The 27279-nt window shown below is 38.1% G+C and overlaps 1 protein-coding gene across 6 annotated transcripts in view; it reads right to left on the bottom strand.

The window, feature by feature from the left end:
* TENM1 (teneurin transmembrane protein 1) overlaps nt 1–27279 on the bottom strand; it is a 634570-nt gene that overhangs the window by 178144 nt on the left and 429147 nt on the right. The window contains exon 1 of one of the 6 annotated variants that reach the window (XM_087748553.1): nt 2285–2399. The exons of the other annotated variants lie outside the window; for them this stretch is intronic. The gene's annotated coding sequence lies outside the window, so the exon portion shown is untranslated. Of the gene's footprint in view, nt 1–2284; nt 2400–27279 lie in introns of those variants that run through there. 6 annotated transcript variants of the gene reach the window in all.

Genomic DNA, 27279 nt, shown 5'->3' with positions numbered 1-27279 from the left:
TGATGCAAAGTTTGAGAGCTCGCTGCAGTGAGTCTCTGCTTATCATTCTTAAAACTGACTCAAAATTATTCAGAACTCATTATTAGCTATTTTTGTTTGCTTTCCAGACTAGGTAAAGCTGCTTTTATAATAATAATTATAAGATCTAAAAATAATTATACCTCAACTGAAACTTACAGTACTTACAAAGAACAACAAGCCCACTAACTTCTCGGAAATTCAGATTCTTGAAAGAAAACCGATTATTATTCTTTGTTCAGCTCTGAATCCTAAGCCAAACTCCTACATATCTCAGAATTTCAAATAGAGTAAAAAATGGCTTTTCGAAGATAAGTCTTTGAAAGTGTGAAATATCCATGAAAATAAAGCCAGAAACAAAGACTCACAAAGCAGGACCAGCACTGCAAAGGCAGCGACTGCCTCCTTGTACTGCTCAAGCAGAGTTCAAGAAGCTGGGGGCCTGGAGAATTTCATACCTTATGGTTTTGGCCATCCGACAGGGATGGTAACTTTCTGTCGGCAGTTATAACTCTCGAATTTTGAAAAGAACTTGGTATTTCACACATTTTGACACTTAGAAAGTCCAGGGAAAAAATTACTGACCAATGGTGTTCCCTGTCTTATTAATAAGCACATCTGCATTATAAATTTGGGATAGGGTGTCTCTGTAAACTGAGCTGGTATGTTTATGGATTCCCATTAAACTTAGACCTCAAAGGTCAAATACCAGACTTTATTGTGTTATGAATTCAGTAAGTATTCAGGCAAATTTCAGCAATTTATAACAACTTAAAAGAACTTACATTCATCTGTTTTCAGGCTTGACTTTTATAGACTATAGTCACCTACTAGAAAATATTAACCTATTGGAAAGTCAATAGACTTTCAAGGTTGCTTCATTTTTATGTACAAAAAGCTGTATGCCTCGCAGAATCATTCATTTTCCTTTTACTGCCAGCATAATGGCTTAAAACCTGTTCTGACCAAACTTTTGAGCAGATGGCTTTATTTGAAAGATTTAGGGGTAAATTTAGGACCCATATCTTTTCCCAGTTACAACAGCATGATATGGGATTAACTCCATTGATTTCAATTATGTTATTCTGCCTTGGTTTGCTAGATGTAACCACAGAAGCTAACAGTCCAACTTTGATAGGGCACATCCATTCTTTATATTTTTAGAAACAGAAAATCTGTCACTTCAAAATATCAGCTGTGGAACACCGCACGACTCTGTTCCAGGAACGGGTTACTGTATTTGTGATTTAGAAAGGGATGAACCACTGAAGCAGTAAAATATAGGTTGGCACAAACATATTTCGATTCGCAAAATAAGAAGGTCCAGCAGAGATATGTGAATGGACCATACATCAGCAGATGAAAATTCATATCGACAAATGCAAGGTACCTCAAATTGATTGCCGAGATCTAAATTAACTCCAAGTACTCAGAAAATGGACCTGTATATGTCTGTAAACAGCTCAATAAAAACCTCTTTTCTATGTACAGCTTTTGTGAAAGAATGTAACAGCATGGAAAATAAAGCAAATTGGAGAGAAAGTAAAAAGGCAAATAGTGTTTAATCATTACATACACATCTTGTGGTATACTTGGTCCTATTCTTGACACTTTTTTTTCAGAACAATTTGGTAAAAATAGAAGGGATTTTACAAACAAGTGACTAGATTAGGGATGTGGAAAAACCACTATGTGAGGAGACACTACACAGATTGTGTAGTTTAAAGAGAAGCAAGATGTAAATGATAGAGAAACAGCATAATGAACTCAGTAGGTATGCAATTATTTACACTCAAAAGTACAGTGGATCACTAAATGAAACTGTTAGGAGAGAAATTTAAAACTGATAAAAGGGAATACTCTGGGGTGGTTTTTTTCTTTTTCTTTTTTTTTTTTAACACCACATTTAATCTAGGAACTTGTTGCTACAAACTATCATTGAGATGAGGAGGTTGCAAATACTTTATGTATAAAATTTTATATAGATAATTATTCATCCACACAGAGTAAGCAGGCAATATACACATAAACCCAAATGTATCTAAGTATAAAACCTCATCTAAAAAGGAAGTATTTTTATGCATATAATATACCTATATATATTTTATACATACACAAAATCTCCACTGAATTCAAATGCCGGTGGAAAGAATAAAAGTTAGACTGATACTTGGCTCAGTTTATTTACAAGGCTAAATTTTTATCATCTTAAAGGATTTCATTTCACGTAAGTTAATATAACAGCACGGAGCAAAACCACACTCACTGCTTGTCTCCTGCTCCAGCCAGAGAACCTCAACCAAATTCCAGCCGGTGGTGAATTTCTTCCTACGTGATCAGGGCAGCCCTGGTTTAGTCGGAAGACATTTGGGGAAAATGAGTATGTCATTTACTCAGCCAACTGATGAAACAAGTTTAAGGCAATCCATTCTCATGCCTGAAAAAGAAGAATGGATCTGCCTTGAAGTCATGTACCACCAATAATGCAAAAACTTAGAGGTGAAATACTTGATTTGCAGATCTTGGAGTGAGCTAGGTATTGGCACTTAAATAGCGATTTGAAACTCAACACACATAAGGAACCCATGAAACCACTTCTATGGGATTTATTGTCCAGAACAGAATAGCAATTCAAGCCTCCTCCTGATCCTCATCCTGATGTTTAAATTCTAATTTTGATGCTTACTCACAGTCTTTTGAAATACATGACTCTTGGTAAATATTGTAAATAACCTCATACACATTTTGTAACCAATACAAACGGGACTACTGCACTTTAACCTGAATGATACAATAACAAGGTAACAAAGCACTGTCCACCAAACTCACCTCACAGTACTGAGTATCAGAATAACCAAGGAAACTAGGACAGAACAAATTTGTGTTTGTGTACTTGCACTGTGCTTTATACATCTGCTTGCCTTTATTACGGAATATACAGACTGAATGCAAACAAAGCAAACGTATCAAGGAGGTGGAGGAAGGAGTTGGCAATAATAGATGCTACGCTTACCTTTTACTAAAGAGGATGGACAGAATGGGTGAAGATCAGCAGGCAGTTTCAGCCTCTGCAGTTTTAAAATGACCTTTTAAAAGTAACTATTAGAGCTGAGTCGTAGCATTCAGCTGAAACTGAACTCTTCAAAATTTCACGCACTTACAAAGTAGAAATGAGGAAAGAAAAATGCATCGTATGCATCAAAAAGGAGGGGGCCACTCAGACAGAGCTTTCCTCCTCCTCCAGTTTGTTCTTTACAATCTTATGTTCAAGAAAAAGCAACACACCACATATCTATCAAAATAAACCATATCCTATTGTAGAAAAAATACGTGGCTGAAAAACGTACAAGTAAACATGTCAGTGAATCGGTTCCAACTGAAGAAAGAAGAACTGAGTATAAAGATATAATCTAAGACAGCTGTATCGTAGTTCATAGTCCAAATTTGGATGAAAATTTTGCCTAATGTAGGAGGGAATATCAGATGGCCGCAGAGACACTCCCAGGCTAGTTTACAGTCTGTAGTGATCTCCAAAGCTCTAATTCTGTCTTGTTGATTAGACAGGAAAAAAAGCGGGAAGGGAAGGGAAGGATCTGTCAGCAGCTCGGCTCTGCAGTGCACGTGCCAGCACCCACACTCGCTCTGCGCGCTGCAAAGCAACTGCACTGGTCCCAAAGAGGCTGTGAAGAAAGAATTGGTACCATTGCCTGGAACATCTGCCGAGCTAAAATTCATCTCGTGTGAATATCCTTGCAATTTGATAGCACAAATATGATTATATTGCTACATCGTTTATATTAAAAACATTGCTGTACACTACACGGGACAGCATAGCTAATGCAAACCCAGCTTTTACTTCACGAGACTGAATTAAATGACTGAAACTGTAGTTGACATTTACGGTATTGATCAGGCTTCCATGTTAATACAAAGTAAAATGGCTTGGGAAGTTTATCCATTTACTGATCAGTGATTCATCTCCTTCCAGATGATCTCCGAGTATGACAGCATTGTCTGTGTTTGCATTCCTCTTCATTGTGAAGCATTAGCTCCATTTCACATGCTGTAAAGGCAGCACTAAAATTGCCATGCTTTACTTATACAAAACTAACCACTTCATGCTGCTTTGAAAATGACTCTATTGCCCTAAACCCACCTCCCACCCCAACCCCACAGCAACAGCAGCAAACTCCATATCTACTAATAAAAGTCCCCCCTAAGGCATTAGTCAAAGACAAGGCTGTTCTGTTAGATTATATTCGTTGAGAATCCTTGAGTGGCTGCTGTTAAAGTGAATAATATCGTCCATGTCATCACTGAATATGTAAAATCACCTGGAAGATTTCCAGCACAGATTCCATTAATTAGAAGAAAATTCTGCACTCACTAATACCACAAATTCCAGGCAGAGCAGGACTGTAGGCAGCTGCTATGTGGAGCATGCAGAGAGCACAAGCGGTCCCTACATGTACCAAAAACAGGGGCAAACTCTTGTCACTGGAGCACAGACAACGCACTGAGATGCTCCCTTCCCAGAAGCAGGAAGGGAGAAGCACAGATGAAGTGAGACACTGTCTTATTTTCCTTTCACATCAGCCAGGTGAACACAAGGGAACTGCCAAGTGCACTCTCTTGATGGGTATAGTAACACATTCCTTCTCTCTCAGTCTCTCCTGGTGCTTCCACGGGTGCAATGAAGCTCTTTATTTTCTGTCCCAAGTTCTTACTGTCAAGCAAAACTGAGCAATGAATGGGGATACAGTTCAGCTGAGAGCAGAATTTGATTTAATATTCCTATAACACTTTCAACATAAAAATGCACTATAGAAGTGCTAAGTCTTATTAAGCTTGGCAATGGCGAATGCAGGGTGACGGTTTCCCTGGACTTGACAGTATTGATCACCACACTCCAATGTATATAGGCATAACCAGGCAATACAGAGAACACTTACGTGTAGAAAACAGAAGAAACGCTCCTCTCCTCACAAATCTAGAAAGCCAGACTTTACGGCTCTCATCTGAGCCTGGGAGGCTCAGCTTTATTTGCTCTGACACAGACATGGGACTTGAACCTTAGGCACTTATACCACACACCTACCACCTGAGACATGCCACCCTTAAAACGTCGTTGGCACAGGGATTTGAATTTCTGTCAGTCACATAACATAGGAGTGCCTGACCACTGCGCTACCGAGCATGTTGGTGTCCATCTCTCTACTCCAATAAATATTTGATTATTTATATGCAGTGCAGTAGCTTGCAAGAGATTAGGAGAGAGAGAGTGAGAAAGAGAGCAGATTAATCGTGTACCAGATGCGAGGGTATCCTTTTCAATCCTCACCTTCACCATTATTTGACTTGCCAGTCGAGTATCTTGACAACTGCCTTTCCTCTGTGAACCTCTTGCTCTGATGAGGAATTTCACCTCCAAACAGAGAGATCTCCTTTGGTGAAACATCACTGGAATCGACAATTCCCGAAATGTTTGGGTTTCAGCACACTTTCAAAGAAATGGGATTTTACATTTTAAAGCTCTACCTAGAGATACAGGCAAGACTTTAATGCGAGGCATAAGTGACAGCAGCAGATTTCTTTCTCACAGATGGTGGTGGAAGTCTTAAGTTCGAGAGGAGCTTTTCCGACCAGGCGCAGGGTTCCCGCACGGCACCGGGCTCGCGCCTGGGGCAGCATGCCTGCCCGTACGGAAATGTCGCGAGTACTCTGGTCATTTATTTCTTTACCTCCCAAAACCAAGGTAAACAAAATGTAGGCTAAATATAGCCAACAGGAGCTTCTTGCTGATTGCAGTAGGAACTAAGTAAAACTCTGTGCCTAACTTCAAGTCCATTTAAAATACCAAATAACCAATTCACCAGTTTTTCTTCATATATAAGAGAAAGACTCTGTGGATTCTGAATGTACCTGCACACCACTGATGCTATAAAGACAGACTAATTCTACTATATAGCCCAATAAAAGACAGGACACCTGGTAATCTGCCGCTTTGTGAAGCAGTACGTCTCATCTCACACAGGAGAGAGAAGAGAAAGCATGGAAAGCTAAAAGGTCAGCACTTTATCCCTTTGTTTGAAAATTTTCAATAGACAGCATTTTTTAAAAAAAAAAAAAAAAATTAAATGGGTTCTATTCAAATGCAGCACGAAAGAAAACGGTGTCTACTTCAGGCTGGGCACAGTGACCTGCCCTAGTTTGTAGCTGAACAAAGGCATAAAAGCAAATGATAAATTTCCATTTTGTTATACTATATTTCATTAGGGAGCTAATTAAACAGGCTGTACTCAAATGCACCATATAAACAATATTACACACCAAGGGGAGCATTTCCGGGAAGATATTAGCTGATAGCACTAACATAAATGATTTAATTTTTTTTTTTTCTTTTCTCAACAGTTTGGAACAAAAAGCTTTTTTCCCCGTTACCTCATCCTAAGTAGTTTTTCAAATCAAGCCCATGTTCACATTCACGCTGTCACTGATAATGGATCTTGTGTCAAATAAGAAGAGAGTAAAGGACCTGATAATAAGTGCAATTATAAAACATCAAAAATGGTAGATCAAAGTGGATTTCCTTTATTCCACTGTGTACAGTCACTTCACAGCTTTTTAGTGTTCCTGTCATGCGGTCCTGACAGGATGTATTAATTTTCCCCATTATCATAGCAACAAGAATGGCACACTTCAGAAAGCAGCTGACAAATGCAGCTCCTCATTATTACTCTGTCTTACTTTTATTCATTTTGTTTATAAAAACACTTTTTAAATCCCCTTCTCCTGAGATTCTCAGGCATGATGATAGCCATCAAATGGTTGATAACCTTGTGATAAACGAAACGTGGGGACAAACTCTCAAGCCTTCTAAGTACTGCCACTCTCCAAAAAAGAACGGAAATTTACAGCCTACAAAAATTTCAAACCCAGTATCAAGTTCATGTTAGAAGAGCTTGAAAACTTTATCTAAATAGTCCCACTCTAACTCATCTTTGAAGAGTATCCATTTTCCGAATATTTACTAAATTCTGTATGGGAATTTATAGCAGAGATTGGTAATTTAACATACAAATTGCATTTGAAAAAAAATAATAAGGCTCAGGAGTTAAGCAAACTAGCTCAGCTTCATTCTTCCTGCCTTGGCCCCACGGGTACCATGACTCAACTCCTGGTGCGGTTCCTCAGGTTTATCACTGCAGTGATAGTTAGGAGCTTCTGAAATTAAATGTGCATGGCAAGAAAATAGTTTTACAGCATTTTCCCACAGGAAAAAAATATAGATAGAGGTTTTGAGCTGGTGGTCTCCTCAATAAACTATGCTTACCCTTCCCGACATTAAAGCTTGCAGGAGTGTTTGCTTTTGAGCTGATCAGAAAACGTTGCAGCCAGTATTGCTAATATGCAAAGAAATACAGAGTTGAACTCAGAAAGCAGAATAAGAATCAAGCAAATTGCATAGTATAAACAAGAGCATGCAAAATAAAGTTCTGAAGCAACACATTGCCATATAAAATTGCATACCCCCATTGAATTGAGTGAACAATAAAAATTTGCACTAGGTGAAAATACAATATTCACACTAAAACCTGAAAACTGTTATATTCGACACGCAGAATTTCATATGATAGATTCTACTGTAAGCATGCATGCTAATGTAAAGCACCGTTTTCAAAAAGTCTACAATGTTATTTTGAATTTAAAGTATACTTGACCAGTATTGACTTTCATGAATAGTTTGAAGGAGTAAATCTAAATTCACTAACTCAATTGACTATGACATGGCCCTACACAGTTGGAAATAAACTGAGGTACTATACCATGCTGCCGTCACAAAGAGTGAGTATCTTAAATATTAGTACAAAAGCGAATGCAGCAGTTTCATATCCTATTATATGAATATTATGGCAATGATGCGTAGAAGTGATTTACATCTTCATTATTTCTAGACTGCAAGAATCGCTATTGCTAGCACTTTGTAGAGTCATTTGCTAACATTTAAGCAAGTTATGATTAATGCGATTTGAGTAGAACACATATTGGACAGATAGATTATAGCCCTGCTGATACCGTATGTACAATAATTAGTACTGTGACAACAGCTAATTATTTTTAATTTTAAAGCTGAAGGATTTTATCCATAAATATTGTGGCTGGAGTTAATAGATCAGTTCTTTCCATAGTCAAAACAAGGTGACAGAAATTATGCATTAAATAAATGAATAATTTCTTATCAATATTTAAAACTAATGGAATGCCAATCAATAACACCACTAGACATTTAAAGCACTGCTGCAAAGTATTACTGACAAAATTAGTATATAAAGCACCCACATCATCATTCCACCTGCTGTGCTGTGCAACACAATGAAACTTATTAAAAGACAACTGAAAACATAAACCCCACCTCCTTAAAATTCAAGGGATCTAAGACACCAGCATGAAACACTGTTCCAGCTGTATGGAAGACCATCTGTCTGCGTAAGAACTGGAGTGAAAAAACAGATTCTCAGATGGACTTAAAAGGAATTACTTCATGATTTTGATGGTGCTACTCTAGAAGAGCACATCCAAATTGTATGGCCTGCAGTTAGCATCAGGACTTTACTTATCTGCTAATAGGCAAAGTAATGTTCTATATAGCACGAACACATACATCTATGAATTTAGATAGCAGAACAGCGAGGAAACGGTGAAGAGTCCACTTACGAACGAGCACCTGGTTTATTTCAGACTGGAAGTTCTGAGTTTAAAATATTCCAGCAAGTTTGAAACTTTAGGAAGAGTGATTTGAAAGACTTTCAGAGAAAATTCCTAGAACCAGGGGAGGGGAGGAAGAGAAAAAAGTGTTTCACTGGCACATGAAGATGATGCACAACTTGCAGTAATCCGTAACGCGCAATGAAGGACTTACTCCAATATACGGCACTATTCAGCTACCTCAGCCACAGGTATAATATGGGAGAGGACAATAGCACTGAGGTGATTGCTTCAAGCATTAATACCTACTTTTTCTATCTCTAGGAAGTCCATCAATCACTGAGCAACTGATTTGAGCACAAACAATAGCCACTGGCAATAGTAGTGCATAGCAAAAACCAAGGCAGCCCGCTGCAGTACCAGAAGACTAAGATGTGTGCCTGAGCTGCTGCCAAACTGCATGGTCAAACCCAAACATTTCCAGTAGCCTAAATCAATGAGGCACTGAACACAATGTAGGAATGCAAACAGTATTTATGACCCAACAATTCAGAAATAATGAAAAAAGCCCCAGAAAACAAGGGATAATTCTAAATTACAAGATTTTCTTAAACCCTTTTCCCTGTGAGTTCCTTTAGTCCCAATGGGAATCATTTTATGCTTTCGCACGACCAAGACAAACACTATTTTACTTGAAAAGAAAGCTGAAATCCTGACATCATCCTGTCAGCACTGCCTCCCCACGTGCTCCTACGGGAGCAGGCAAAGCTGGGGAAGGCTCTGCTTGCAGACCAGCCCAAATTTTAGAAGAACCTTGGGTGTGCTCATCTTTCTCTGGGATTGGAGCAGGACACCAATTTTCTTTTAGCTCTTCCAATTTTCTGGTAATGCAGAACATTAATAATTGATGTTTCATTGACTTGATTATTTTCTTTAGAAAGTTGTAACGTTCTTCCACAGCTAAGAGCTGCAGAATGCTCCCCAAAGCATTCACATTTATCAGTACTTCTCTGACTCACTCAATATCAGTTTATTAGCCTTAACTTGTACCCTTGTGTTTAACATCAAGGAGGTAACTTTTTGATTGACTCTGAAGAAACAACCCTTAAAAACAGAAACTGAAACACAAGCTTTCCCAGCAGAACAATTTTTAAAACTTAGTGACACTAGACCAAACTTCTTGGTTTCATTTCCTTGGGTAGTAATTGCTCAGTGCAACAAAGAAGCCATTTCTAATAGAAGACTCATATCCCTAGCTCCTTTAAGTGCTTTTGGTATCAGATTAAATATTAATACAAAACAAACTGTACTGTTCAACTGCTTTTTGCATTACTGTTCTGTAAGGGATCACACTATGAAGCAGATGCAAGACTGATATCAATATTAAATGTACTTAGCTTTTCTTTAAAGTCAATGTGTCAATTTATACAAACGGAAAAGTACTCATGTTTTGGCAATTCAGATTTCCTTGAGCATCTACATCTCAGAATCATCATGAGATGAAAGAATTGGTCAGAAACACAAATAATGTCTTTTATTTGACTGAGGTTCCATTACATTAAGAACAGAAGAACCTAAGAAAGCAGTTGGACAACTACACCTGACCATGAGACTATACCACCTAACTATTAAGAGATCTGATAAACCAGCAGAAGCAGCCTTAATTTCAAGGTGTGCTGTACAAGTGAGAAAACAGTTATTACAAAAGATGCACATCTTAATTGTATTCCTGCCACAAACATGTAAAAATGCAAATATCACTATGAATACCTTATTCTATTTAGAATTCACCATCTTCTGTCTCATGGGGTAGAGAAAGACAAAGAACCAGTAATTTTTTTCAGATACTTAAAACAAGTTCTCGACAGCATACACTTGAAGTAGCAGCAAAATTTCCTGCCACAAGTGGAAAATGAGACATGAGACGTGAGATCAACAGCATCCAGAGAGTCCCAGTGTCAAAGATTCTGAAGCTTTCTAAACAGCAGGATAATACTGGAGTGCTGCTGAACAGAAGTGGCATCTAACTGTTCAAAACAGCGTGCCAGCGCTCATACTACCATACATAGTGGTTTTCTCACATTAAGTGGTACCTGATAAAAACCATTCTTTTAGCAGTTTGTGCATAATTTGGCAAATGCAAATGTCTAAAGATGCAATGTTTAGACAGCCTGCCCCATGGCATGCTTATATCCCAATCCCAACTATTGCTGGGTAGAGAAGAGCTCTGTGGCAATGGAAGAAGGTTACCAGAGGACTGAGACCTACAAGGGACACCCAGATCAGTGCTGAAGCACAGGCTTCTGTGGAGATGTAAGCCCAAGTAGAGTAACTCTCATCAATTTTAAGCACACTAATCAGGATATAATCAGTATTAGCTTGCCTTGAGCTCAAATATAAGTATACTAAAATAGTGTACCCAATAGCAGTAACATTTGATGGCATAGCCATGCACTATATATAAGCATTTTATTTAAGTATGTGAGCAACATAACCAGCAAAGAGAGAAACTATGACTTGCACTCAGGTGTTACGGAAAAACATCTAACCACCGACCCAAGTAACAGAATTTACAAGGTAAAGAATGGGATAAGCACAAGGTATTGCAAACTGACAGGACATCCTGAGCATGAAGTGCGTTGCCAACGAATAATTCTAGTAAAGTTTTGTTTTCAAGTCTAAAACTGGCTTATCAGAAGACTTACCATTCTTCTAAATACTCTCCCCACAGCAATCTCTAATTCCCTAACTAGTGCATATATGTACACACATACTCCACTGCAACACAGAGGACTCCGGCTTCCCTGCGATGTATGAGGTTTGCAGCAGACCTTATGCCCTTGAGATGTATAATAAAATACAGAGTTAAGTCACACAAGGTGATTAAATGCTATCTGACCTGAGTTGCTCTTTCTGCATTATCATCCAGAGTCTCTTCTCTTCACACATCTAACCTGTCGGATGCAAACATCAGCTTGAAGCCCTACAGTAATCAAGACTGAAAGTGATAACAGATATCTAAAAAGAGAAGCTAAAGCAGTAAAAGGCACAAAAAAGTATGGGTGACAAACTGTGTTCCTGCAGATTTCAATTTTTTTTTAATCATAATTAGCACTAATTGCACTATTTACATGTTAATGCAAAACACCTGGCCTCAGCTGGATGTAAAGAGGCTGACAAAAAGAACTGAACACATAGTCTTACAGAGATGGGCTTGCCAAATATGAGGCACCAATAATTAGGTCAATGTGAAACCAATCTAACTTATTGACAAGCTTTAAACAAGTGTAAAGCTACTGAACATTCAGTTTGAATTATTAAAGAACTAGACTGAAACTAAGTCTGAAACACACAGATACAGGAGAAAAATAAAAACAAGAGACAAAGCTTGATTAAAGAACTTGTCTTTTGACCTAAGAGAGAGAGGGATCCCTCCCGAAAACCAAAAAGACATAACACGCCCCCCCCCCCCCCAAAAAAAAAAAAAACACAAACCAACCAACCAAAACAAACCAAAAGACTTAGTTACCTTGTGGATAGGATAAAAAGTATGCAGAAACAATTCTAGCTGTTCTAGCTGAATGGGTAATCTACCATATTATCCTTATAATAAAAGCCCATACACTGCAGCACTGACAAAGGTAAGTACGCTCAGAAAGCTTCAGCAGTGAGAATAAAACAGCAGTGATGAAGCTCAAAATTTTGACCTACCTGGTTTCCAGCTAAAGAGCTTTTTTCCTACAGAGTTGACCTGGACCAACTGAAAACCACATTACTTCTTACTTTTGTTTAATCAGTGAGCCATTTCCAAAACAACTACTCCAAAAAATTTCCAAGCTAATTTGCTTTATCTCATTTAAACACTTACTTTTTCAAGAAAATTACAGATGCTATACAAGTACTGCTCCTGAAAATGCTCATTTATTGTTGCTAATGAGCACATCTCTGGAATTCATTTCAGAACTCCCATTCTTCAGCATCTCACAACTTGAAAACAAAGAAAAGCCAGACAACTAAACACTGATGTGTGCCTTATCCAAGTCCAACATATGGCAACCCTTTCTGACTAACATTCGCGCTATGGCACAGCCTGAAGGATTCTGCCCAGCTTCTGCAGATCAGATAAAATATAATCTTTAGTTATGATCTAGTGAAATCTCTGTCTCTTCTGGCCGTACATTCAGATTTCCTAATCATTCTAACTGGATTTCGTTAGTTCAGGAAATATTTATTTGAGGTTTAATCTTTAGTTCTGCTTTGTTTCAAAAACTTAGTAATATCCTCTTGAACACAATTAACATAATTAGCTATATGTTGCTAATTTCACATTGTTTAAAAAACATTGCTTCAATTGTTGATTTTTTTCCAGTGCTCTAATTAGCAAACCCCCAAGCATTATTATAGTTCAAACTACTATTGTCCTAGAGGGTATTTAACAGAAAAATTATGCAGAAAAGCTAAATCCGTTCAATACCAGTGTTTGGTAAGATCAAACCATACCAAACTGCTATTACTAACATGTAGATAGCATTTATGTATAACAAAATATATTTGCATACAATAAAACTCAGCTCATGTCAAGTAAAACACGTTCAGAATAACTAAATATAATTTTGTTTAATAGTGTACAAAATAGATAAAAGCAAATTCTGTAAAGCAAGTTTTGCAATGAAGACAACCTCAGGGGACTTACTCTGATCACACTTTTAACAAAGGACAAACGAGCAAGAAGTGTTTAAAAGAAAGGGCCAACCGTAGCTTGAGGAAGAATTGCCATGTTTCGTTTAGAAAAGATTTGTTGCAAATAAAATGTCACATTTTAACAAAGACATACTTTAATCGGGGTTTACCAACATCCTGTAGGAGTAAGTAGGACCACAAATCGTGATACATATAAAACAAAGGTACACAATGTAGAAACAAACATGGCTCATTCGCTCTTTCTACTGAACTACTAGGAAGTGCTACTATCTACAAGCAAGGTTTATGATACAATATAGATAAATTCACGAAAAGATAAAGACGTTTGAGGGAAAATAAAGACTGCAGGAGGAAATGTAGAAGTTGCAGGAAGTACAGTTACACTACTAGCATTATTTTAAAGAATGAAGATGGATAAAATAGGCAACCAGCTTGTATATAAACTACACACACTAAATGGGAATGAACTTTGCTCATGTCTTACCCAGCCAGAGGGATGAGTCCTCCTGTTAAGAAAGATGCTTTTAATGCTGCGAGTAAGTTTTGCTTTAAGTTGTAGCTGAGACACTGTGAGTTGAGTGTGTCTCAATTTTTATCCTAAGAGCCTTTCAATAGCCTTTTATTGTGTCTGCAGCTGGTGAGGTGAAAGACAGGGGAAAACTAAGGACACTTGTACAATTAATATAATACCTAATGAGGAAGATCAGTGCAAAGTCATCATTGCAAAGGCAAAAATATAAACGCTAGCAAGTTAAAGGGCTTATTGTTTAAAAAAAAAACAAAAACCAAAAAACCACAAGTAGTTCTGACAGTCTCTGAAGACAAAATTATCTTATCCAAATTTAGCTTACTAACTAGCAAAGAGGCCATTGAATTCCCTCTGCACATTCTTCCCAAGGACACTTAAGAGTTCGGTCAAATTTTGGAGCTACCTCTCTCTCCAATGATGCAATAGAGAAATCATGCTCTCAGATGAACACTGTCTTGGTAAACACCTCGGGTACGGCAGGGTGAGCCAAGACCTCTGTGCACACATATACCAACAGCACCACCGACCCTTGAATCAGTGTATAATTCCTCCTATGGTGTAAGTTGGCTTTGAATTCAGATGTGTCTCCTCTCACAAGTAACAAACCCATCCCAGCTCACGTTGATCAAAGCTTTCCACTCAACCATGGTATAATCTTTATACCAATAATTTTTCCAATAATTTCATATGATAGGAAGGTTATGTCGACACCATTGCCATTTAACACAATAAAACATATTATTAGCTGTAAATGTTCATGTACATAAATACAGATATATTTCTATCAGAAAAGTAAAAAGAAAAAACTCACTTAATACTTTTGTTTCTCCAGTTGTCTCTTACGCAATCTGTCCCATTACTGGGTACTTGCTAAAAAAGACCAAATTAATGAACCTGATATGTTCACACGAACTGATGCATGCAGTCAGTTCTAGAACATATGGATAGAAGAGAGGTATAGAAACACTAGATGATGACAGTGAACAATATAAATCACTTACCATGCTGCGGGAAGAGGAAAAGACCCGTCCCTAAACCCATTTCTCGGTCCAAGTCTAATTTCAACCTTTGTACAAATATAGCATAAATATATATATTAAACACATACACACACACTCCATCTAGAAAACAGCATTCTGGATACAAAGACATGGTATGCATGTGACAATTAAGTTGTTGAGAACCCCTCCCCCCCTTCATTCTTGCTCTAATTTTTAGTAAGAGGATTTAGAAACACCAGCAAACGATATGAAACGCAATCTTTATGAAACCCAGAGCTCCATCAATCAACCAGAGGAAAAAAAAAAAAAAACAAACAACTTTATGAGAGTTCAGGAAGAAAAATCCTAAGTGTGCAGCAGAATGCAAGAGGCATTCCAAAAGGTGCGTGGTTTACATTAGATTTTAGGTTTGCGGGGAAAAGGTTTAATGTGAGATGAGAGGCTATACTTTATATAATGTCTAATTGACACAAAAAATAATAGTTATGTTTGTGAAAAATCAATAGAGAAAGATAAATTTGAAAATGAATAGCGATTCAAGCATTCAAGACTGTGAAACAGAATGACAAAACATTAATGACAGTTAAGGCTGACATTCTTTAACGAATGACTTTGTAACTCACATCTGACAATACCAGATTTTATAGGAGAGAAATCATTTATAGGGACAATTACATACAGATTTAGCATTTGCTTAATTTCTCACTTTTTGTCAATTTAAGTTCTGGCTCTCTTATTTATTGGTATTTTAAAATCACGACTCATTTTGAAGAACTCTTTTCTTGAAAGCTAAAATTGTATTGTACTTATGGTTACTAAAATATTGATTTGCAACATAGATCAGGAAATACAAGTGCTAATGTATCTTCTTTCCCAAAGGAAACCAGAGCTGGCAATGGTCATTACATGGACTTAAATTTGACAATGGGAAAACTACAATTTTAATATTGAACCAAGTTTCAAACTAACTGGGGATAGTTTAAGGCTATCTGTTTTTCTTCACTGTGAAGAAAACTCTCTTTGTTAGAAATTCTCTTCATCCCCCTTCTCTCCATAAACAACAGACCTTGCTGGCTGTTGTTTTATGCCCTGAAGCACCTCTACTTATTTTCCCAAATGCTACTTTACAGAGTATATCAGTTCCTTTTCTTTGACTAGTGAAGGTAATTTTTCTCATTCACATTATTTAAAGTAGATTTATATTTGGAAGAGAAAACAGTGTTCTTTGCCTTCTTTACATTAGAATCTTCTAATATCATAAAGAAAATACAACTCAATTGAAATCATCAAATATGTGTGGTCAACTCTTCAAGAACTGATGGAATAAGGGAAAAGACCCTACACAGGAAGAGTTAATAGATAAATGAATATGTTGTAATATAAAAACCCAACCAAACAAACATACAGGGTCTTGCTTTGGCTCTTTGGAGGATTTTTATTCTAGAAGTTCAGGTTTTGTAGCTAAGCATATTCAATTTAATACCATGGTGATTTAACTCTTCTGGTCGTCTTGCTCAAGTCTACCACTTCCTATGAAGGCAAATCTTTAATAAATAAGGTTAGCATCTAGAACTAAGGGCTCTGAGCAGCCTGACAACCAGTAAACCTATTACATTATCAACTGAAAGTCAGATTGGATGGGTAAGATTTTCCATTTTGAAGCCCCGATTTTCCTCTTACGATATGTTAGTCATTGATGTTTTTACAGCTGTACCTTTAATTACCCTTTCTATCACTTCAGAGAGTCATGAAATAAAGCTTGCATCAGTAAATATCACGAAAAATCCTCGTCTGACATTTTAAACTGACTTTTGAATTTAATATGCATTTTTTCCATTATGTTTATTAATAAGGCTTGAGGTAACTTTCTTGTTATTAATAAGCTTTGCTTTGCCATACCATAATACTCGTATCTGAGGTACCTATGAACATACCCGGACTCACATGGATCAGAAATGGTTTCATGCTTCTATGGGAGATTGACCTCCATTTGTCACGTTCCGTGGAGGTAAGGGAAGAGCCAGCAGTGCTCCAAGCACAGCCACATCTGCAAAACCCGTGTTAGCTCCCCTCATTCCCACACATGCTCTGGGGACCACAGAGGAAATGTTTCATATGCAGCTCCCGCCCCCATCCTCCCCCCAAAACCCCAAACAAAATAGGCACAAGGAAATTAAAGCAAGCAGGTCTCGATAACTAAATAGATTGTAATAGGAACAAGAGAGCTAACAGTAATTTTGAGGTGATGGCGTAGCTGGGGAGAGGAAAGCGAATATAGTGTTGGAAAGCTCACACCAATGCTAGCACTACTGCCTTAGGAAGCTGATTTCAAGACTGTCTTTTATGAGAACGACATTTTTTGCTGAACATTACTATTCAAAGTAGACCTCAGTGCTAAAGCTGCTCATCCCAAATGTACAAGTTTACAGGGAAGAAAACAAACCAGAAGAAAACCACAGGTTTATGAACACAGCTGGAGAGACAAGGAGATGACTTCTACACTCTGATTTTCTGTTGTACCAAAGGGGTATGAAAAGCATCTCTCATGTGCCTTGACAGACTTGTTAGCTAATTTTATTTAGCAGATCTGTTAAGGAAAGTATTAATCTAAGAAGTTGTTAGGAGTCAATTCCAGCACATTTTTGAATCGGTTGCTACAAAAACATGAGAGGTTACAAAAAGATGAGGTTTCACAATACAGTAACAGAACTGCAAAACCTAATGGGATAGATTTTCCTGTACTGTCTATTGTTAAGGATTTAAAAGACCAATGTGCACAAACACACAGAAGAAAATGATGCAAATGTCAATTTGTAAACCTCCAGCTCTGCTGACTTAGCCTAATTGCTAAGTGATATCCAATGGTATCGCCATTGGCAAGGGAGAGGCCCTTCTCAGCCAGGCACTGGCTGCAGCATTTTGTGAACCTTAAAAAAAACCCAGACAAAGCAGAAAAGTAAAGATACAAAAAACAGTTATAGGGTTGAATTCTCAGGAGTACCCTCGATAAGACGACCAAATCCTCTGTCTCCACTGAGATCAGAAATATGTTTACAATGGAATATGGTTATTTTACAATTACATAATTGAAACAACTGGACATGGACCAACTCACTCAACAGAATCTGCCATTCTTTTATTATCAGTTTAACTGGGAACAAGCTTACAGGATATTTGTATGTATTCTCAAAGAAAAGGGGGGGATTTTTTTTCCAGCTGACCTTTTAAAATACCTCTGCAGTATGAAGACCTTATGATAGCTAATCTTGAGGATCTCTCATGGCAGTGAAAAGTCACAAAGGCAGTTCCTATCTTCCTGAGACTTGTTTACATTACATATTAGCTCTTCCACAGTCAGCCAGGCCCAGCTGCATTGCTCTGTTCACTCAGAAGAAAATATAAAGGTTCCTGTGACTTAGATGATTTTCATGTGACAAATATTGCAAAAGCTATAGCCAGGACTCAGGACCTGCGTAACATCCATTGGTGTGTCAGACATTGAAAGCTACACAAATAAATTCTGAAGAGTAGTGCCTTTATGCAAGCTTATTTCCCTTGCAAAAATAAAGGGCTGAATCTGGAACGAGACATCAGAGTAGTAGTATTCAGCAAAACATACATCTATATATACACACACACCTGTAAGTGCTAGTGAGGCAATGGTAGCCAGCTGCAGTGTCTAGAAACTGTCTTAGTGATCCAGGGGAAACTGGCACTAAGCAGTCGACATCCAGCAGCCATTTCCAAGCCTTCAGCCATAATGGGAATGTGGGGGAGGAGAGAGGAAGAGAGCATCAATGAAAGTAGCTACTGAACATACGACAGAAAAAAAAAAAAAAGTACATCGTGAAAAATAAACTTACATGAAAATAAGTACGACAAATAAGCCTTGAACTTACAGGGGCAAAGCCCAACTTACATGAAAAGCCAAAGTGTATTAGGGCTAGATCTTGCCTCTCTGCACATCTCAAAAACCAAACAGAATCCAGGCTAATAAGCTGATCTGAAAAATTGTAACACAGCAGCGTGAAGAATCTTTGTTAGGGCAAGCTGTAGTTAAAAAGAAACTTCCTTGCGTGTAACGTGTTAGTAAGAAGCATGGTCAAGCCTGAAGGTACTGCATGAGCTTCAGACACCCCATCTGAATCAAAGTAGATTACCATGAACAGAACCATCTGTATTGGCAAAGTGCAGCCAAGACTAACGTTGCAAAATTGAGCTTGTAGCCTTTTATACTTTGAAAAATCTATTGAGAGAGTCAAACCTTCCTGTGATGCAAATGTTCACAGTTTCATTAGCTGTAATAGAACACAAATAAATACAATTAAACACAAGTCAAAACTTGTTGAAAACAAAATCTAGCGGGCTTTCCAATATGTGATTTTACCAGTACATGTTGCTATGACTATTTTTTTTTTTTTTTTAAATTCCTGCCAACTTATCATCATCCATGCAGGTCTTCAACATGAGATCAGGTATCACATGTCAATTAATAAACCTGCAAACAAGCTGCATGCTGCAAATTAATTTAATGTGAGAAAGAGAAGTTGGTGACTATACTTAAGCTGTTACAGCATTCCCTCACCTTAATATTGAAGGTGTAGCCGCCTGGCAATTTAAGTTAATGTAACTCGCAGAAGCCATAATTCTGCTCGCTCTCCCATCTCTGGTTACTTCACCTGGCCTGGCTCCACTGTGCAATGGCACAGTAAACTAGATCCGGGTTCTGCAGAGAGAATTAACCTAGCAAAAGAATGGACTATTTTTTCTGTAGGTCAGCTCTGATGCCCGAGAGGAGACAGGGACACTAGGCTGGCATCGAGGAGACGGCAGGATCGTGGCAGTCAGTGTGATCTGTGGTGTAAGTGCATTTTATGAGTGATGAAAGAACAGCTTCAGGGTAACATAAGGAACAGCAGCCCTCCCAACTCCCCAGTGCTTCCAGTCAGAAACCTGCAAACACATCCAGACTGACTTCTAATCATGGCCGCAGTACTCAAAAAGGAATTTAAAAAATAAAATTGAAGAAAAAACATAGAAGTCATCTGGCAGATACCTGTGTATTTAGTTGTTCAATTTCAGGCTGAGTTTAGCACAGAAAAAAAAAGAAACTTAATTTCATTGAGCCACAGACTATCTGTGGAATGAAGGCTGGCAGAATCAGAACCATGAAGAACTACTAAGGGAAGTTGTACATTCTTTTTCTTTTCCTCCTGACTCTTCTCTGCTAATCCCATTCCCTATGTAAATATGTAAGGAACAGGAGGCCCCATCCTGTAAGTGTCTTCTGCCAGCAGAACGCTCCCTGAAGTCCATCGCAGCTTTGTGTGTGAACTGGTACAATGGGGACCCTTGTGTAGAAATGGTTTCATAAAAAAGTATTTTAAAACAGAAAGATTTCTTTTTATTTAATCATCTCACTACATATTCTTGTCATTTTGGGCAAACAGCCAGGAAGGGGGGGAAAATCTCCTGCAATAGTAACAGAACACGTGAAATTGGTAATGTTATGATTCAGCCATTTTTTCTACCTTCCCCAAATACAAAACAATACATTGCATTTTTAGTTTGAAAGAGGCTCTGCTTTCTGCCAGATGCAGTGAAAACACTCAAGCCATATCTCTTAAAGAATAAACGTTGCAGACACCATTGCCATTAATATGCTGTCTTTAAACTTCAGTTTTGTGGACTTCTACGAGGAGTCTGTAGAACTTCGGAAAAGGATGGCAGGCCTGGTGCCTCGGCCGTACCTCTGGCTGAACAACTCCGCAAGCGCCTCTTCGGCAAGCGTACTGTTAACGCATTCCGTGCTCCGCTCAGGCCTGGCCTGCGGCTGACACCGACAACCAGGGCACCCATTAGTGCCAACGGCAGGTTTCTGCTAGGAAACCCAGATGTCTCATTATGAGCACTTACATGCCGAGATTCCTTATTAACCATTTCACTTTAGAATTGCATAACAGCAAAATCGAGGTAATGTACTTTCTAATGCAGCAAGATATTCTTGTGTCCTGACCTTTTGTTCATTTGGAAAGATGTTCTGTGAGAACCAAGTTAATAATATATTTCTCTCTTTTTGGCAGCATTTGTAAGTACTCTTGTGAATATTCAGACAGGTGTCAGCTCAGGGGAACTGCTGCCTAAGTAAGTTGTTTGGCGGGACTGCACTCATCGGTTGGTGAATGCTGGATGGAATAAAAACATTTCCTCCATGTTTCATCAATGGAAAAAGAATGAATCACTTTAATAGCTTATCTAGGATTCAAAGTGCACAGCATGAGAGTGTTTTGTTTCCTACATTTTCAGCATTATCATTATTCTTTTTTTTGCTGGCTGCCATAAGCTCCATGCTCTTCACACTAGTTTCTCAGTTTCTCATAGCAACCCCTTTCCACAATTACAGAGATTGCATGCACACCTTTTACAGCTTTTTTTTTTTGTTTGTTTTTGTTTTTAAAGCTTCCCTCTATTTTCCCCCCCTCTTTCTTCTTTCCACCCCAGTTTCTTTCTGGGTACTCCCCATCTCTGTCTCTCTCTCGCCTTTAATGCGCGTCTCTATTTCACGGCATGTTGTCCCCATTTCCTCTGTCCCATTCTCACGACACATCTCCACAATCCTTCACGCTGCATGGGGCCACTACCTCATATTACTGCAAAGTGTATTTCTGACCCAGAGCAGGCACACACACACAACTGTGCAGCTTGTGGGTTAACCACAGCCATCCAATGCTGAGTTGAGGCCAGTCCTCCACTTCTGTGTCAATGGTTTCGAGCCATAATATATAGAAGCTGAGCAATTTGTGGATTATTTTAAAGATTTCAGTGGGACAATGCAAAAATTGCCACCAACTATCCTTAATTCGTATTTTAATGCCAGCAGTACAACAGTGAAGATGAATAGTCTCCAAGTAAGGAACTGTCAAGAAATAATTGATGAAAATAGATTTATTAAAAGTAATTTCAAGTATGAACTAATATTCCGAGTCAGTTCCTAGCTATTTACGATTTTGCACACATCTAAAAGCATACTTCAGTAATACAACACCATGATTGCTCAGCTCCTTTGCAAAAAAGAAAATTCAAGGTGCCATGACAAATTTTTAGAAAGGGCTTCTATACAAAAAAGATGTTTAAACTGCAGCTTAACTAAAGAGTAGTTTGTGCATGATGAGCATAGAGGGGGTAGGAAGCTGTTCATAACGTGTGAATTCAATTTATTTCTCTTTTACCTATACAGGATTGCATATCAAAATGGGACTCACTCGTGACAGAAACAGTGCTGTAAGTGAAAACAATTAATTATGTGTGTCCAATGACAAGAATTTTTGAAATGACAATTTGGTAACAGGAAAACATCTTATTTTCTAAAGACAGCTTCTCCATAAGGATAGATGCTTTTCTCATTTACAAATATAGAGTAGTATTTAAAGTTAGTATCCAAGTGAAGAAAAAAAGAATTTGCTACTCCTTAATTAATGTAAGGCTGATATACGGATGTTCACATACCTGGGTCAAACAGTTTTGCTCCTAATAAACTAGGCTTTTCAATGATTAATTTTTACTACTTTAGAAGACTTTAATCTGGTTTATAATCAAAATGCATGGCTCATACTGAAGATTATCAGACTTTCTCAAGTCCAATATCTTCTTACCTACTAACCTGGAAGCCGGTCTGCCCTCCAAGTCAAACAGTGATCATTTTCCCCTGCAAGTGTTAAAAAAGCAAGCATTTCTAACTCCAGTGGGCCATAACAGATTACAAAACTGCCTCTATGCCAGGACTAGAATACTGTGTTTCTTGTACTTGAATAGCATGGGAAAAATCCTCAGCTAGGAGGAGACTGCAGAAATTTTGCTTCTATTTATGGATTTTTTTTTTCCCTGTTAGTTTTACTGGCACAGACTCCTAAAACTAATAAGGGTGGTGTAGATAGGCTTGTTGGTAGCCTCATTTGCCCTTCCCTGGTATTATTAATACATCATGCGTGACCTCTAAGAAGACCTCAAAGTGATCTGAAGACCCCCGAGTTCCATAAGAATAGTATATTGAATACTTCTTACAACACATCTTTTACAAAATATTTCAGCAGCCTGAAAAACAGAAGAAAAAGTATAAACTGAAAAGATTTAAGGGCCACCATAAAACTAACTCAGAAAGCTCCAAAGCAAGTTGGATGGAAGGAAAGCATCATAGCTGGTAAGTTTGAGTTCCATATTGTAGAAGAACACAGAAGACGTCAGGGCGCACTTTGGCCTATGTTCAAAAACTACATTCCTCTTGAGGGAAAGTGTCAGGAAACAAAGTTTAAAAACGCAGACAAACACAACGCAAGTGTGAAATAAGAGAGCCTTTCTTGTCTTAAATAAAGTATGCAGGAGAGGAAGGAAGTAGCTTTGGGGCTGACGGAAGGCCCGAGACAGAAATACAACGAGCAGCTACTTCTTTCCTCAAAGCATGATGACGGAAGAGAGAAAACAAACAGGATGAGAACAAATTCCTCCATAGTCTTGCTTTTCAAAGGAGGAAGCGTGGTGATGGGCCTCGTATTATCCTGCTGGGACCACGGCTGTGTGCCAAGTAACTGTGGAACAGTTGAGGTGAACCCCAGCTAGGCCTTTTAGAAATATGCTAAAATCTGCAGGAGCAAAATCATTTGTTCATTACAGCATCAGTTTGTAGCTTTTAGTAACCACACAACACAGAGAATGTGGGATTTTCACTTTCTAAGAGCATAACTCAACCAATAAAACTGAAGATCAAAGATGTTTTTTCCATTTGTCTGGTCACTAAGTGGTAGCACATGCTTAATTTCATAAATAATTCAAGCTAATGGGAAGTATTAACTTTAAAACAATTATTAGCAAAACCAGTGCTTTCTATAGGAAGCACAGCCAGCAGTATAAAAAAATACTCGTACTCTTGGGAATAATTACATTTATATTCATTAAATGCATCTTTTCCAAGGACATCAATGTAGATAAAAATGGGTCAGTGCAGAGCATTTCTTGCAACTTAAGTATGACGCTGCATGGAAAAATGTATTTGTTTGAATCGCAATTTCAGAATGGAACCAGGGTGAGAGAGGCTGCAGCAGAACTACAGATAAGTCCAGATGTCTTAGCAATAGAAATTAAAAGTCAGACTGTTATATTCTTTTATATGATATCACTCTTCTCAGTGCTCCTAAATAAAGTTGATTCTATCAGGAATGGACTTTATTTTTTTCTTTTTTTCCCCAAACATTAAGACAGTTTCTTTGGAACACTGTATTTCTCAAACCATCAAATATGTATCAGAACAAATGAGGGCAATCCAAAAGAATGATTCATACTCCCTGGTTAGATTATGTGTGTCATCCACACCCATTAATAAAATAGAACTCTTCAGTAAACTTTGGATAATGTCCGATTAAGAAACAAGGAGATACTGGGCAGAATTTGTCGTAACTCTGTAGCAGAGCAAGTGAATCATTTGGTATACAATCAAAGTGACTGTTTGCTGAATGTGTTTAGGCTAGTGGAATATTGCAAGTATCAGACACTAATGTAATACATTGTAATATGACTGTTCACTGGCTATTTTTTAAAATTGAAATTATAGCACATGATAATCAGCACACAGCTGAAAACAGAGAAACAACCATCACATTACCTGTAAATTAAAAATGCCTCAGGCTACTCATCACATCTTTTATTGAGTCGAGATCTATATGTGTGCACACATATATTTTTAACACTGTCAATCAATTATTATGTACTGCATGCGGAAATTACATTAACCAATGTATGGATTTACAAAGCAAGCCTAAAACAGCCTCTGTATGCAGTACTCTCCAACTGCTATGTCAAGGACTTAACCTCCAGAATTAACACACCCTGCAAACATATCCCTTCAAATCCAAATCGGACAAGCAGGACAAAACGTCAAGCAGCAAACCTTGCACCACTCCCAGAGGGAAAATCTACCTGTAAATCCTAGGAAGGACAACAGCTGTCCAGCTGCTCCTGGAGACCCTCATCCCGGAGCTGAGCATCTGGGGTCTGCAAATACACAAGCAGTCATAGCTCCTTTGCTGAAGCAAGCAGAATGGGAAAAGAAAGTGAAGCTTGCTAGCTTCCCAGAGAAATGCCAAGGTAGTATGGTAATTGCATACATATGGCCACGTAGGAATGACAATGCTATTTTAAAAAAGCCTAAAAAACTCACAAAAGCAGCAGGTCATAAAGAAGTTTAAATTTTACAATGGGCAACTCTAAGTACGCACTGAAAGACAAATTAATATCTTTTAAAAACTTACGAAGTTTACATCTGTTAACATACAGTTTTAAATTTGATATACACTGGTGATTTATATCTGTCCTCCTGTAGGAGAAAAAAAAAACAAAACAAAAACCCAACACTTATGGAACACACTCCAGAGTCTTCCTTCATAACTTTCATCACACTTCATTTAGAACATTAACTGACTATCTTTGAACAAATGTTTTTAGCAGAGCAAGCTATAAAAGCTTAGTAAAACTCAACTCTTATCGGGTAGAGATAGATACCTATCTTTTGACTACATGATGAGACATGCTTAAACTCACAAACTGAAATATGCATGCACATATATAGGTCTGTACAACTTACAGGACTTGAATCTGTCACTTTGATCAAATCAGAAATACCAGTCCAATCAGGTCCATATAACAGGGATTATGCTAGAAATTTTGGGGGAAAAAGGTTGCAGAATAACTTAGTTACAGGGGATGGAGGGTAGGGTACAGATCAGAAATTTAATATTACAGAACTTCAAAAATTGGATTATTTTTGAAAGCGTTATTTTCAGGGAAAAGTTGTAAGAAGCTGGTATATCACTTAGGCTGTTCGTCTAATCTTAAAATATTCCTTACTGCAATATGACATTTGGTTGTTTTTTTCTGCAATTTTAACCACTTGGAATGAACCTCTCATACCAGGTCTCTACCACAGGGTGTTCAGGGAAGCAGGGAGGGTTATTCAGATTCACCCAGGCATCTCTGAGGATGATGTTAGGGACAATGTGTTTTACCTATGTTGCTGGAGACTTTTCCTCTAAAATGCTCCAGGGCCCCTAGCTGTCGCTGGAACAAAAGATTTGCAAATTGTCATAGCATTAGCCTTTATGCCAGTCTTGCATCTAAACTGAACGCACGCAAGTCCTCAGAGGTCTCTGGGTGACCAGAAAGTGCTGGCACCACATTATAGTGAGACTGAGAAGACTTCAGCCCAGCTCTCGCTGCCACATGTCCTCATCCAGCAAGGACAGCGCTAGAGAACGTGTCTGAGAGCCAGAGATTTCCTCCTTCTATGCTCCTGAAGACCTCTGCTTAATGGCACTTCAGCATGATGGAGAAGACAGATGGCTGATTTAAACTACTACAAATGAGAGAGGATCAGATGAAACTATCTGGACAGAAACCAGATGAAAGAAATAGTTAGAAACAAGAAGCGAGGGTGAATCATTAAAACAGACTAAAATGCAAGAGGAGAGAAGTGGGAAGCACACGAGAATGATTTGAGCAGGAACAGTGAGATCAGATCTCTTGAAGACTGCTATGGTAAGATGACTAGAATTTAAATGGAAAGCCCAGAAAGAAGAAATTAAGTAGGAGAAAAGCTCTGGGGCAAAGCTCAGCCTTGGAAAGAAAGCGACTGGGACCAGACCAGGGAAAGAAGTCAGCTTCAAGGAAGGGGGGAGGAAGGGAAGCTGTCAGTTAACATTTGTGAAACCCAACAACAATACATGGATTTCTTTTCCTTTCAGTGTTGGTTTCAAAGAGAAGATGATAGCTTGCTACTGCTATCAAAAGTTTTTCAGCTCAAGTAGTGTAAATCTTTATATCGAACCTAGCTGTTAGAAACTGCTCACAACGAACTGACGCCACATGATAATTTCACTTCTTATTTTGCCTTTTTATAAACCTACAGAGCTGTAACTTAGGTTAGTGAGTGCTACTCTTAGTATTATATTGCACTAATGTTTGAAATATTCTGAAAAAAATCAGGCGTTGAGCAGTTCAAATCAGATGCCCAAGTTTAGCAGGTATTTTTCCCTTAATTTGTATGTATGTGAATTCACCACCCATAAAACGGAGGTAGTACCCCCATCGTTTCCCGGGGTTATTGCAAAGAGAAATACATTAGCGTATGTGAAGTATTTGAATACTGTAGTGATGAGCACCACAGAATTGCCAACAGGAAATTAATATTGCTGTAAGAACAAGGTTTGAACAGTGGTAATAAATAAGGCTTAAGGCTATACATTGAACAATTAAAATAAACTAAAATATTGAATAGCTTGT

Source organism: Nipponia nippon, unplaced genomic scaffold (assembly GCF_047370975.1).
Source record: "Nipponia nippon isolate SJK-2023a ecotype South Korea unplaced genomic scaffold, ASM4737097v1 scaffold_12, whole genome shotgun sequence".
Lineage (NCBI taxonomy): Eukaryota > Metazoa > Chordata > Aves > Pelecaniformes > Threskiornithidae > Nipponia > Nipponia nippon.
This window is presented reverse-complemented; position numbering and strand designations above follow the sequence as displayed.